Consider the following 13,249-nt stretch of genomic DNA (forward strand, 5'->3'; position numbering starts at 1 on the left):
GCCACCCGAGAAGCCTGGCAGGTGGAAGTGCGGGCTTCCTAGAGGATGGAGGTGAAGGGCAGGGGCCTCTCCACCTGGACGTGGCTGGCCCCAGGGCTGGAGGGCCAGAGGCTTGGTCTTGAGTAATGGGCATGGGGTGTTTCCAACCCACTGTTGCCTTCCTCTGTGCCTCCTGGCATTTCTAAGGAAATTCCAGAGGCCGGGCAGTGATATTTCACCCCACAGGTCTCTCCCCTGCTCACCTTGGCCCCACAGGGCTTGAGTGTTTGGGTTAGGGATTCCTTCGTTAGCCTGGGGTTTCGCACATCTCTGCCACGTCTTTGGGCCTGGCAGAAATGATTTTGTCTGATTCAGGTTCATGGCAGAAAGGCCAACAGCTCTGATTCTGCTGTCCCAGATTTTATTGTGATTTCTCTGAAGCAAACAGCCTTTAGGACCCGGTTTCAAAGGCCTGTCGATCACAGCCACATGCCACAGACACAACCATCCCAGCACAGAGCTGTTACCTCCGCTGCCAGGTCCCAGGCGACCCGCAGCAGCCCTCTGATTGCTCATTCTTCGGGCGCTGTGGCTGTCCCTTCCCCTTTCAAAGAGCGGGAACCTGAGGCAGAGCAGTTCAAGGAGAGGCAGCAAGTGTTGCAGCTGTGGGGGGCCCTCCCTCTGTGGCAGCCAGTGAGCAGTGGCTCTGCTCTGGCCAGTCAGCACACAGCAGCAGCAGCAAGGGACAGGAAGGCCCAGGGTCTTCTAAGAGGTGACAGTGGACTCCAGGCCATGGGAGACATCTGCACGGTGGCTGAGCTGGCCTCCTGTTTAGACACTCAGAGACCACAGATCAAGACGTGGTCTAGAGGGGCCACCCCTGCAGTTGCCCTCCCCACCCCCTGAGCTGAACGGTTCCCCCTGCAGGGTCCTGCTGCTGCAAAGAAGAAAAGCTGTAGGCAGAGGGGACACGACCAGGGCACTGCCCTAGACCAGACTCTGCTGCGGCCAGAAGCCAGATTGTACCAAGTCCATTGGCAAAGGACCTGAGAGGAAGGTAGGGACTTTTTGTTAAATTAGCTCCTTTAACCTGACGGTTACTTGTTGGATCCCAACTTGGGGCTATTCGTATCTACAGTAGTTCTGAGCAGTTTTCTCCTGCGCAATACCCAGTAGGAAGGCCTTGTGGAAATAGCACCCCCCTTTTCCTTTGGGAATCCACCCATCTCTACTCAGTCGGGGAGGTTTGAGTGGGTTTGACCTCACCACACGTGCGTGTGACCCAGGCTGGGACAATCAGTGTGTTCAGGTCCCTCTGCCTTGTTGGAATGGACGTGTGACCCAAGGGGGTCCAGTGAGTGCCAACTGCCAGGCTTTTGGTAAAAGGGCAATGTCTTTGATTAGGGTTGTGATGCTGGTGAAATGCACACCTGGGGCTGCTGGTGCCCTCCTGGTCTCCCCGTGGCTCCACCTACCAGAGAATGAAGCTACCGCGTGAGGGCAGAGCTGAGGGACGGGGAAAGACTGATTTCTGAACACTTTCGGGCACTGAATTCGAGTCCTTAAACCTGACCCACCCCCGGACTTGTCAGTTACACGAGGCAGCTTGTCCCCCCACTGTTTTGTGGTTGAAGTCAGTGTGAATTGAGCTTAAATCACGAGCAATGGGGAGTCCTGACCAGTACATCGTTCACCAGGCTGCCCTGCGGCTCCCAAATGCCTCCCTTGTCCCCACGCCGTCCCGTCTCCTTTCCATCTCCAAGCCTGTGTGCAGTGCCGTCTCTATTAGGGTGCCACCTTCCTCATTGCCAGACAAATGAGCTTGTTTTTCTGGGGTGAGGCCCCTGACTTTATTTGCCTCTATTTAATGGCACCCAGGACGTTCCGATAAGTGTGGCAGTGGTTGTGTACACATCTGCCCCACACTGACTTGAAAGCTGTATGAAGGTGAAGGTCGTTCGTACATTCTGTCCTTTGCGCATAGCGAATGCTCAGTGAGTCCTGGGGGAAGCGCGCTGGATGAGCTGAGAGTGTGCGTCCTGTCAGGTGTAGAGCTGCACTGAGAACGCGGGGCTCCTGGCTCTCGGTCCAAGGCTTCCGGATGCCACACTTCTTCCTTCGTGAGCAAGAAGCCTTAGTAGAACGGACGTGTTTTAGAGCAGTGGTTCTCCAAATGCGGTCGCCAGACCAACAGCATCCGCACCACGGGAAGCTTGTGGGAAGTGCAAGTTCTCGGCCCACCTGCCTCAGACCTGAGCCCCACGGGGCTGGGCCCGGCAGGCTGCCCTTGCAAGCCATTTGGGGTGGGAGGGTGCTGATACTCACGTTTGAGAACCACTACCATAGAGATTTTAATCGACACTTAAAATTATACTTTTCACTTCTTGAAGTTTTTATTGACTGTGTCCTGATTTGCACGTGAAAATGTACACTGTTCATCTTGGGTGTAATTTTAAGTGAAATTTGCAAGGCCTCATTTGGATAATTAACTTCCTTCCTCTGTACAGTAGATACACAAATTTTCAGTGTTTTCAAATGTGTGCACTTATTTTAGGGTGGGGGACTAGAGGGGGGCTAAAGGAAAGATCTACGCAGAAAGGCTGTTGAATTTAAAAAAGAGCATCCATATCATGTTCACTCTGGACAGGACAGTGACGGATGGAGGAACAAGGTGTTTGCCTTTCAAAGCCAGTAGGAGCGAGGAAGGGAGGGACCAGCTCAAAGATCTGGGCTGCTTTTAAGGAGAGACGGGTGGCTCCAGCTGCAAAGGGGTGTTTGAACATCACATTCAGATGTTTCTTTTTTTATTTGCCCTAATTCAAAAAAAGAAGAAGAGGTGACCGTATGAGATGTCTACTTATGAATGTTTACTCCCCTTCTTTTATCTTTTTTTAAGAGTGTCCAGAAAAATCGGAGCTGGGAGATTTTTCTGTTAAGTGTTTCACATGAGATGATTGGAAGCACACACTTTTCATTTTATATGCTACCCTTTCCAAAGACATTTTCTTTTATTAAAACAACTTCACTTTTGAGAAAGTCAATTAGAGGTGAGTTCATTTGCCTGTTTTCAGAGGCTTTGAAGTGTTTCTAAATTGCCGCCACCATCTCCTCCATCATCTTTCAAAATAAATAGGATTTAGCATTTGGCATGGAGTTTGATACAGGAAAAGCGGTACTTACTGGTCAGATGTTCTCTGAAGAAGGCAGAAGTACCCTCAAGTATGCGACTCTCCTGGGCTGCTCTCTTTGAGAACTAATTCCCTTCCCCAGAAAAGGTTAGAGTTTCTACAGGGACCCTTGCTGACGTCACCAGCACTCACCTAGCCCAAAGGGACACTGTGCTAATGTAATGGCCCTGTCATATAGGACCTCCAGCTGCTTGCCCCTCTCCCAAATACCGCAGGACATTCCTGGGACGTCTCACGTGGGGTCATGATCAGATCCACGTCCTCTGGGCAGTGGGCTTCCTGCAGGCGGTTAGGATGTGTCGCCTCCAGCTTCTCTGGAGCAGAGAATGGGACTGGGAGGTGTCCTGTGTGTATCAATCTGTCCAAACCCCATAGTTACAGGGAAGGTCAGGGGAACCTCTGCTTAGGGCAGAACTTCCCAGCAGTGTCTTGCCCTCATTGTGGAGGCAGGAAAGCCAAGCGCAGGGGGCAGGGGAAAGCCTCGCTCTCTTGGCCGCCCGAGGGAAAAGGGTGTAACTTGGAAACCTGAGAGGCTTCTGTGAAGGACAGTGCAGCAGCTACACGCTTGGGGTCTGTGAGCCGAGGTCCTGTTGTCCCAAGAAAACCACAAAATTCCCATCAAGAAAGAAAACCTTACAGGCATAGCCAAGTCCTGTGTGGAACCCTCAGCTGTACCCCAAAACATACTGGAGACTGTTCCTGTGTGCGGCCTCTCTGGACGGCTGTCGTTGGGCTCAGAACTGGAGAAAGTGCTTTGTCCGCCCTGTGGACATTCAAGGGTTGCCCTCACAACGGCCCCCCTGGATGTGCCTGGGGGCTGCGCGGGCAGCAGTGGTGGCGAGATTTCCCGGGCAGGCTCGGCAGCGCGGAAAGGAAATTCCCTTCCTGTGGCTCATCTCCCTGCTCAGCCGTCTGCTGTGTGTCTTGTGCGCTGCCTCCTGTGGTCGCCCCGGCTTCTAGAACGCCCGAGGAGCGCCGTCAGCGCACATTTGGGCTCTGCGGCGTCCGTTCCTGGACACGCACCCTATCCTGTGCCAGGCAGTTTTGGAAAAGGACTGAGATTACCGAAATGCAAATGGAAGGTTTCTGGTTCTGTCTGTGTTCACATGGTAAACATATGGTCTGAATTAGGACCTTTGAGATGGTTTTCCAAACATGCTGCCCGGGGAGAGGACTTTGATTGGATCCTGGACCCAGGAAACCACGTGTAGAAGACATTTTGGAGACCACTGGGGAAGTCTGCATACGCCTGAGTGTTAGATGATAATAAGCAATTACGTTCATTTTGTTAGGTGTGGAAACAGTATTTTGGTTAAGTTAGGGAAGTGTCCTTAGTTTTTCAGAGATGCAAACGGAAGAATTTGACAGTAAATTGTCATGACCTCTGTAATTTACTTTAAAATACTTATGCTCCAAAGGATGTTATACTCCTTACTTTTCTCGTATGCTGAAAATTTTCATAATGAAAAGTGAAAAAAACAAAAGACCCTGCAAATCCTCAGGTTTCTTGTCTGAAAAACGGAAATGCTGCTCTGACTTTGAGGTAAAGGCAAAGCAAGTGTGACCCGGGGAAGGCCCGCTCCTGCAGGGAGGCCAGGGCCCGCACCCCTCTGTCCCGGCTCCCCTGACCGTCTGTGCCGGACACAGCTAACTCCTTGCCTCAGTTCTTTTGAAAATGGAGTAGTTGTTGCCACACAGAGAAACTGTGACAGGTCATTCATTCATTCAGCAAATACTGATTGAGGGTCTGTAAGTTGCCCGTGTCTGTATTGGGTGCTGAGCACACAGTCCTGAGTGAAAACAGACATAGTCCCTGCGCCCAGGGAGCTGTAATCTTGTGGGGGAAGCAGGTGTTAATCAAAGAACCACAAAGCAATGTAAAATTACAACCAAATGAAATGACGAATGTCACAAGAGAAAGTACCCGAGAAGAAAGTGAGCCAGGACACTGCGGCTGTGGGCAGAGAGAAGGGATGTGCAAAGGCCCGTGGCTGGAGGAAGTGTGGCAGCCCTGAGGCCAGAGTGGCTGCTGGGAAGCAGCGTGGGAGAGCTGGCACCGGAGAGGAAGGCAGAGCTGGAGGCGGGGACCTGCTCCTTGGGCCACTTCTCCCGGGGATGGAGAGTAGCGACGGTCTGTTCTCTTGCTTGGGCCCCGTTGCTCTCTCTTGCCAACTTGCCTCTCCCCCTGCTCTTCGTGGTGCCTTGTGAGTCACTACACACCCTGTACCCTCACCCCTATGGCCCCCATGTGGCGTCACCTCACCTGTTACCACGGGGGCTCCACTCATGGCTGTCATCCACTGGCTCTCTGGTCCCGTCCAGGCCAAGGAAGCTGGGAGCTGACTCCGGCCCCTCCCAGCCTCACCGTGCGGGGTCTCATTTTTACTCCATGTCAAAGTGAAGGTCAAGGGCTCGCTGCAAGGAAGTCTCTTCCCAGAGTTCTAACCCAGAAGCATAGCACACACACACACCCCCCCATAGACTTGGGGCTTTCCCCTCAAACCCGTGTTAACATCCACACCAACCACATCCTGGGGTTCGGGCTGGAAGTGGGGAGCCATAACGCACCTGTCTCCTCTGCCTCTCTTCCTTCCATGGTCCACCAAGAGGAAATGGCTGGATCTCCATTTCCTCTTCCTGTCTGGAAGAGTCTCCTGTGCCCAGTACGCTCCCCCCTCCCTAGGTCCTAAAGCCTACAGCTGCTCGGGGTATCTTCTCTACGTTCCAGCAGGAACTCTGACCAGGTCTACTGGTTTGGGATATTACTGCACATAAAAACGTTAATTTAAGCTCCCCCAAATAATATCCTTGTTATATCAGCACATTCACTTAATAGCAGCTATTATTATTTACCCCTGTATGAAGGGTTCTTCTGGTTTCTTCTGTAGAATTATTTTCTCTTCAGTCTAAGAGCCATACTGGGCTCGCCCTCACCGAGCTCTCTGCCTCTAGAGTCTTCAGTTTGCTGACACCAGCTCCCACCCCCAAACCTTCAGCTTCTAAAGAGAGCCTCTGTGCAGACTCAGCCCCAGGTGAGCCCGTGGATCCCACTCTCTGATCCCCTCCTCCCCTGGAGGAGCCCAGCTGCCCCACCCCGCCCTGCCCATCCGTGGTTGACTTGTGAGCTGGAAACTGCAGCCAGGTGGCCAGGTCCATCCATTTGTCCCTATAAGAGAAATGCGAGGGAGGACAGAGCCCAAACGAGGAGGGCGTTATCACATAAAAGGAGGGCCATGCAGAAGTGTTTTCTCACCCCTAATTTGTTGGGAGGGTTAAAAACAAGGAAAGGGGACAAAACGAATATTATTGAGTCCCTGTTACAGGGAGGGCCCTTGCTAAACTTTATGTGGTTTCACGATAGAGTTGTGAGGCAGATGCTAGTGTTGACGGAGCAGGGAAAGGCGTTTCAGTGGCTTTCTGGGATAGAACACAGCAGTGCGTGAGTGGCAGGGCTGGGATGCCCTGTGCACTGCTTGCACTGAAATACAGAGGCAGTGTCTTGCAAAGCGACGACAAACAGAAAACAGAAGTGCTCAACTGCTGTGCTTCCAGAAGTCAGGATGGGAGACACCACAAAGCCCCTTGCAGTTCCCACAGCTTCTAGCAGGGTAGCTGCGAGAACTCTGCTCCAGTGCAGGAAGGGGTGTGATGCTGACACGGAACCTCCTCCACCCGCCCCCTCTCTTCTCCTGCTCAAATCAGCATATGTCACCCCTAGGACCAGCCATGCCAGGTCAGGGAGAGCAAACAGTGGCTTGGGAGCAAACCAAAGTCTTCTGGGAAGGGCGCAGCTCTGAACACAGCGGTGCCCATCAGTCTGAGTCCCGGTGCCTGAGTCACACCATCCCAGGCTTCAGCAGGACTGTATCTGGTCCCTGACCAAGCTGGCTGCGCCCAGGAGGGCTGGGTCATGTGTATGAAAGCACAGTGGATCCCGTCTCTGAAGACTCCGTCTTCCTGCTGCCCCCAGAGTGCAAAGCCAGTGCCCCAACATCATGCCCCGCAGCAGGCTGAACACAATGTGGGTCATTTCTGACGGGTTCTGCTCTGTGTATTCACGGCCATGGCACCGGCTATGTGAGTGTGCTTTTCACCGGTGCTTCACCGGCAATGGGGCTGAAGACTGATTGTAAGAAGGTTTAATTTGGTAGGTGTGAGAGGGCACTCACAGTCATTGAATTCGAATTTTTATGGGGACTGATGTTTTGACTGGTAACTATTTTTTAGTAAGAATTGCATCTAATTAGGCAGATCTGGATTTTAAATTCCAACTCTGCCTTTTACTAGCTATGAGAACCTGGGAAATTGAACTTCCCAGTATTTCAGTTCAGACACGTGTAAAGATGGAAGTCATAACGGCTTGGAGCTCAAGTGGTAGTTGTGATGAGATGATGTGACATGTGTGAAGCGCAACCGTCCCCAGCGCACCACGTGCTCGCTAAGGGCCGGCAGCAGCTCCAGAGAGGAGACCCCTTCTCTTCGGCTCCAGCTGTTTTTCTCACATATTTACAGTGAAGTAAATTTGGACCCACAATCACTTCTAATTCAGAGACACGAGAGGTCAGTAGGAGGTCGTTTTAGAGACGCCTGCAGGTGGTTGGGGTGAGGGTCTGGAAGAACAAACAAGAGCACCGCTAGAAGCAGGACGGAGTTTCCAAATCTCTTTCCAAGATCGTCAGAGGAGAAGCTCACAACTCTCAAGTCCTCTTCCCGTTCCGCTTGCTCCCCACCGCGCTCACATCCAAGGCGCCCTGAAGTACGTCTGCTTCTCTGTCGGTTCCTCACCGCCACACCTCCGGAGCTCCGTCCCCGAGTCCAGTCTGGCTGGCTGTTGATGCCCTCATCCTCCTCCCCCTCTTTCAGTCCCTCCTTTTTCCCTACAAGTAATTTTTCCTAACTTTTCCAAACCAAGTAAAGCACTTTGCCCTCTCGTGATTAGCGTCGTCAAGGTAGAACCGTGTTTGGTCAAATGAGCTCAGGAACCAAGATGGTGACTTAGGCTCTCCCCTGGAAGGCGGGAGAGGGGAAACGTGGCCAGAGACGGAATTTGCTCCTTTGGGTGTCAGAGGGGGAAGTAGATCACAACTACATGTGTTAGTATTTCCTGATAAACTGATTTTTTGATTTGTCGTCGATATAGGAGAAAAGTAAAATTAATAATACGTTACGTGAGGTGAGTCAACACCAGTGTGAAAGGATCCCTCATTCCACCTTCCCAAGTTTCTTCTCCTTTTGTCTTCACCTGTGCCGTGCAATCTCTGTTTCATTCTGCTGCCTATATACATCCTGAAAAACTGAATGCCAGTAAAACCCAGGCAGGCTGGGAGCAGGGTGTGTGTGTTTCTCTGAATGTCGTCGGCTGCAGTAGTTGCTCCTATACTAGGAGGCAGAAAGTACCATAAAACGTGTCCCTTCCGGGCAGTGAGGAAATCCTCTTAGCCTCAAGCACCTGCAGCTCAGAGGGTACCAAGGGAAACTGAGGCACAGCTCCACGTTTCCCAAGCAGAAATGGGAAGTTTCTTGGGAAGTAAGAAACTTGGGAGGTAAGCATCTGTTCTTGCCAGACTGTGCTGAGGCTTCTGACAGATCCTTGAGATATGGAATATCAGTCACGTCCTAAAATTCTTACGACACGAGCTGGACTCGGCTGCTGTCACAGCTAGGCAGTAGAGGAGATCTTGGCTGACCTCATGGCCCCTCCGAGGAGGTAAAGCATGCATCAGAGCTACCAAAAGCCCCGCGTGAAGGAGGAAGGGGAGACCCAATCAGAAAGGCCTCGTGTGGATGAGCTGTGACTTGGTTTATCACTGAGGAAACGGTTGTTACGGAGCTCCCTGGCCCAGTTCCTCCCGACCCTACAGATTGGTGTGACAGGACACCAAAGAGGATGAGGAAATTTTGAGGAGGAAATTGCTGCCAATGCCCCTGCAAAGTGGGCAGAGAATGAGGTGTGGCCGCTGTGGGGTTCTGGAGGTTCATCTGAGGAGCGCCAGCCGGGGCCAGTGGCCAGCGCGGGCTCGGCAGTGGTCTGGGCAGAAAGCTTGCGCTTGGCTCCTTGGCCTGCCTGTGACTAGAAGAGAGTTGAGCTATTTCCTCTCTTCTACATCAAAATACAGGATTGTGGCTGGGTAATTAGAAACTGTTTTTTTTTTCCTCTGCTGGCTCCTGGGATGGCCATGTATCGGCCAAATCACTCCCATTCTTAGTGTGGGTCACTCCTGGGCCATTTTCCCAAATCCTGAAATGTTACATATTTGCCTTTGTGATGCTACCATTTGTGGTGGTGAATGTGCAGTTATCTGTGAAAGTCGCATATTATTTTTTTTAAATATCCATCGTGAGGCTGGAAAGAATTCAGCCCTTCCTACCATGCACTGCATAGCCAGGATCTGAGTTAGCTGGCAGAGCTGCGGAAAAAGCTGGTTCCAGGGGGCATGGACAGTGTGGGGTCTCTACAGGGGCCCTTAGCCAAGAGGGAGCAGCTGGAAAGCAGGTCAGATGACCAGAGGCTCAGGGCGTGGAGGCCCCTTTGACCACCCTCGGGCTTTCCTCCTTGGTGCAGTTTCCTCTCCTGCCGCATGTTTTGTTTCCTGTATGTGTACAAATATCTCAAGAGTGAGTTTTCAGGGATAAGCAATTCTGCCAAATCATTTAAGTTTTACAAACTTATTTTTGGATCAGTATCTGTCGAATCCAATTTGTCCCGGTGTCCACAACATGCGATGGGCTCCAACCTCCAGATATTTAGACACATCCGCCTCTCATGTCCCTCCCCTGTTCCTGCCCCTCTTTTCTTGGTTTGACGGGCTCCTTTGAAGCTTCTGGTCTAAGAGACTGGATGGGAGGGAAGGAGGTCCTCCATGGCAAGGGTTGTGCAGATGGGATTCTGAGTCGCGGAAAGTCCTAAATGAAGGTGGGGGAGTATCCCCTCCACAAGGAACGGAGCCACTGAGGATGTGTTTATGAACTGGATACTCAGAGGACAGGCCCCAGTGTTCCTCAGAACTGCTGTGGGAAAGCCCCCCGAGCTCCCAAAGGCCTGTCCATGTGTGCAGCGCCTTCTGCACCCTGTCCCCACGCGAGTCACTTAGAGGAGCCTTTCGAGATTATGCTTTGGGAGCTTCTCCTGAGATTCCTCTCCCTTGGAGTGGTTACTGGTCAGCCACTGCTGTGGGTCCATGTTTTGTGCAATCGGAAGCTCGCACTTGACGATCCTCTTTAAGAAAACGAACACAAATTTTCAAATTCATCACCCCAATAAATTTAAAAAAAATGAAATAAGAAAACGTTCAAATTCAAAATGCAGAGGTTTGGGAAGGGCCTGGGTACGTTGGGGGCCCCTCCGGCTCAGTTTCATCAGCTTCCTGGTAAATCCGGCTTTTCTGGTCAGAGGTTGGAACTGAGGACAGTGGCAGCAACCTCGGCACGTTTTGCAATCACAGGGTGATTCTGGTCTCGTCGTGGGGCTCAGTGGCTCCAGGACTGCGGACTTGGAGTCAGACAGGCGGGGGGTCCAGTTCGCACTTTGTCTCTTCCTAGCCCTGCAGCCTACGGAAGGTTATTGAAGGTTATTTCAGCTCTGAACCTCAGGTTCCTGTCTGACAAGCTGGGATGGCTGACTGGATCGTTATTCTCAAAGGCTCCCTGTTCTCCCTCCCAGAAAAGCAGCCTTAGAACTAAAATTGAAAGGATTCCAGCCTTTTTATTGCACCTGCAAGGACAAAAGCAAGTGCTTGAAGTGATGGTGTCAAACAAACAAACAAACAAAATGTAACTTAAGGATCCACTTCATAAAGTATCATGTCATTTCTTCCCCCACCTCTTGGAAAAAGAGTGTTTAATCCTGGGTTAGAGAAATTCCTTTGCTTTTCTCAAGAGAGCTGTGTGGCGACGGCATTGGTGCTGGGCTGCCTGGTGAGGAGGCCCGGCCACCCCCTCATCCCTCACCTCCCAGCCTGGAGCTGTGCTGGGGCCGAGGTGCCCTGTCAGAAAGACATGGGGTCCACTGTCCTTCCTTCTTGCACATGATCATCCCGTTTTCCCAGCACCATTTGTTGAAGAGACGGTCCTGTCTCCATTGCATATCCTTGGCTTACTTGCCAAGTAGGAGCTGGCCCCCGAGGCCTGGGCTCGCGTCCGGGCTCTCGACTGCTCTGTTGGCACGTGTGTCTGTTTTCCTGCCAGCACTATACCGTTTTGATGATTGTAACTTTGTAATATAGTTTGATGTCAGTAAGTGTGATGCCTCTAGCTTTGTTCTTTCTCAAGATTGCTGTGGCCCTTGGGGATCTTTTGTGGTTCCGCCCTGCTGCTGACCAGAACAGGGGCCCTGGCCAAGCAGCCAGACACATGTGTGAAAACACATTAGGGACAGACAGGGGGACGGGTCTGTTGGCAAGAAGAAAGGGCTTCGAACAGCAAGATGTGTGACCCCATGTGGGCTCTTTCGGGGGCTGGGAAGACCACCCTGGGTTTTCTGCCTGCCTCCCAGGGCCACAGACACCCACTTTCTCAGCCTCCTCCCCTCTTCCCTGGTCCCTGCCCTCCAGCCCATTCTTGCCTCACCTGGACCAAGGCTTGTCTCCACCTGCTTCTGCCCTGCATCCCATCGTCTCCAGCCCTATCAGCAGCCCCTTGGTCCCACCTTGGCTGCCCGAAGGCCCCCTCCTGTCCCAGAACCCTCTGTCATCCTTCACGCCCCCACCACAGAGACCTTGCGACTCGGAGGCATCGATGTCCATCCCTGCATCTCCCACCGACCTGTCAGGGGCTCCTAATAGCGGTACCAGCCCAGCCACCGCTCACCAACCCAACCCACACCAGTTGTTCTGGGCCGGGGGCAGATGCGGGTGGTGGGAGAGTCTAACTAGACATGGTCTTGCCTGCCTCCCTGCTCTCCTCTCCCCACCCCGCCAGCACACCAGATCGGCGTAGCTACTCAGGGATGTCTATTTCCAAATATCAACCAGAAAGAAGAAAAACAGATGTTTTCCGGGGGTGCTAATTAGTGAATGGTGTGCTTGTCGTTACCCATGAGAGATGATTGTCAGCAGCAGAGCAAACACACAGGCAGATGGAAGGAGCAGCTCCGCACTGGCTCCTTCTGGCTTCGACGGGCTGGCGCGTCTTTCAGCCGCGCTGTGCTGGCACAGGAAGTAGGCTGTGCAGAGGACCCACTACGTGCACAGGGGGCCTGTTTCATCGCCTCCTGCACGGTTTTCTCGCCTGTTCACTCCTGCTCTGGGCGGTCCTCGGCCCTACTCTCGGCTTTGTTTTCAGGAGCAAAAATGAACGCCTCTACCCTTTCCCGTGCGTGACCCGGTGACTGCCCACATTTGTCCCCGGCGGTACGAGCATGTGTGCATTTAGTCACCACGGCTCACCTTTCAGTGGACATGGCCATTCTTGTTTCAGGGAGCCTTGGGGTGTTCAGTAACTGGTCAGAGCCTCCGAGAAGGAGACGGACTTGAATCCAGGTCTTCTGCACACAGTGAGGTTGCCTCGCCCTCAGGGAGACGCTTCTTTCACGTCTCTTTGGAGCAGGTGCAGCCACAGCACCTCTTAGAGGGGGACACAGGCCTCTAAGCCTCCCCCCACCCCGTTTGAAGCCTGTCCCATGGATCCTTGGGGACCAGCTCTTCCAGGCTGCCCTCCGTCTCCAGCGCTGCCTGGGGCTTTGCAAGTGCGTCTCCTGCTAGATGAGAGAAATGGGAACTGGGTGACCTTTGCAACCACACACCACGCCCTGTAAGCAGCTCTGAGGTCCATTCCCTGTGTTAACCGGGGGAAAGGTGATCAGTGTTGAGTGGATTCTGCTTGCACGGCATGGCTTTCGGTGGATTTTAAAGACATTCAACAAATGAAGGAAGAAAATAATATAAACGTAAACTATTCTATTTTTATGAGAGGGTACACATATTTATATAACCGTCTCATATTTAAATGTTCCCATTTGGGCTGTGCTTCTTTTTTTATAAGTACTATGTTTTTCCTTTTTATAGAAACAAAGTTTACTTTGAATTGTGGCTGATTTTTTTTCTTTTGAAAAGAAAAGCCTACATACCGACTTTAGAACTAAAAGA

General features: G+C 52.1%; 1 protein-coding gene across 1 annotated transcript in view; it reads left to right on the top strand.

Annotated features, from left to right (window-relative positions):
* The window catches only part of EFL1 (elongation factor like GTPase 1), a 75,461-nt gene extending 74,425 nt beyond the window's left edge, over positions 1-1,036 (top strand). Inside the window, exon 22 of the mRNA XM_074318272.2 lies at positions 907-1,036. The gene's annotated coding sequence lies outside the window, so the exon portion shown is untranslated. The remainder of the gene's footprint in view (positions 1-906) is intronic.
* The last annotated feature ends 12,213 nt before the right edge of the window (positions 1,037-13,249 follow it).

Source organism: Rhinolophus sinicus, chromosome 13 (genome assembly GCF_057876585.1).
Source record: "Rhinolophus sinicus isolate RSI-liver-muscle chromosome 13, RSI-T2T, whole genome shotgun sequence".
Taxonomy (NCBI): domain Eukaryota; kingdom Metazoa; phylum Chordata; class Mammalia; order Chiroptera; family Rhinolophidae; genus Rhinolophus; species Rhinolophus sinicus.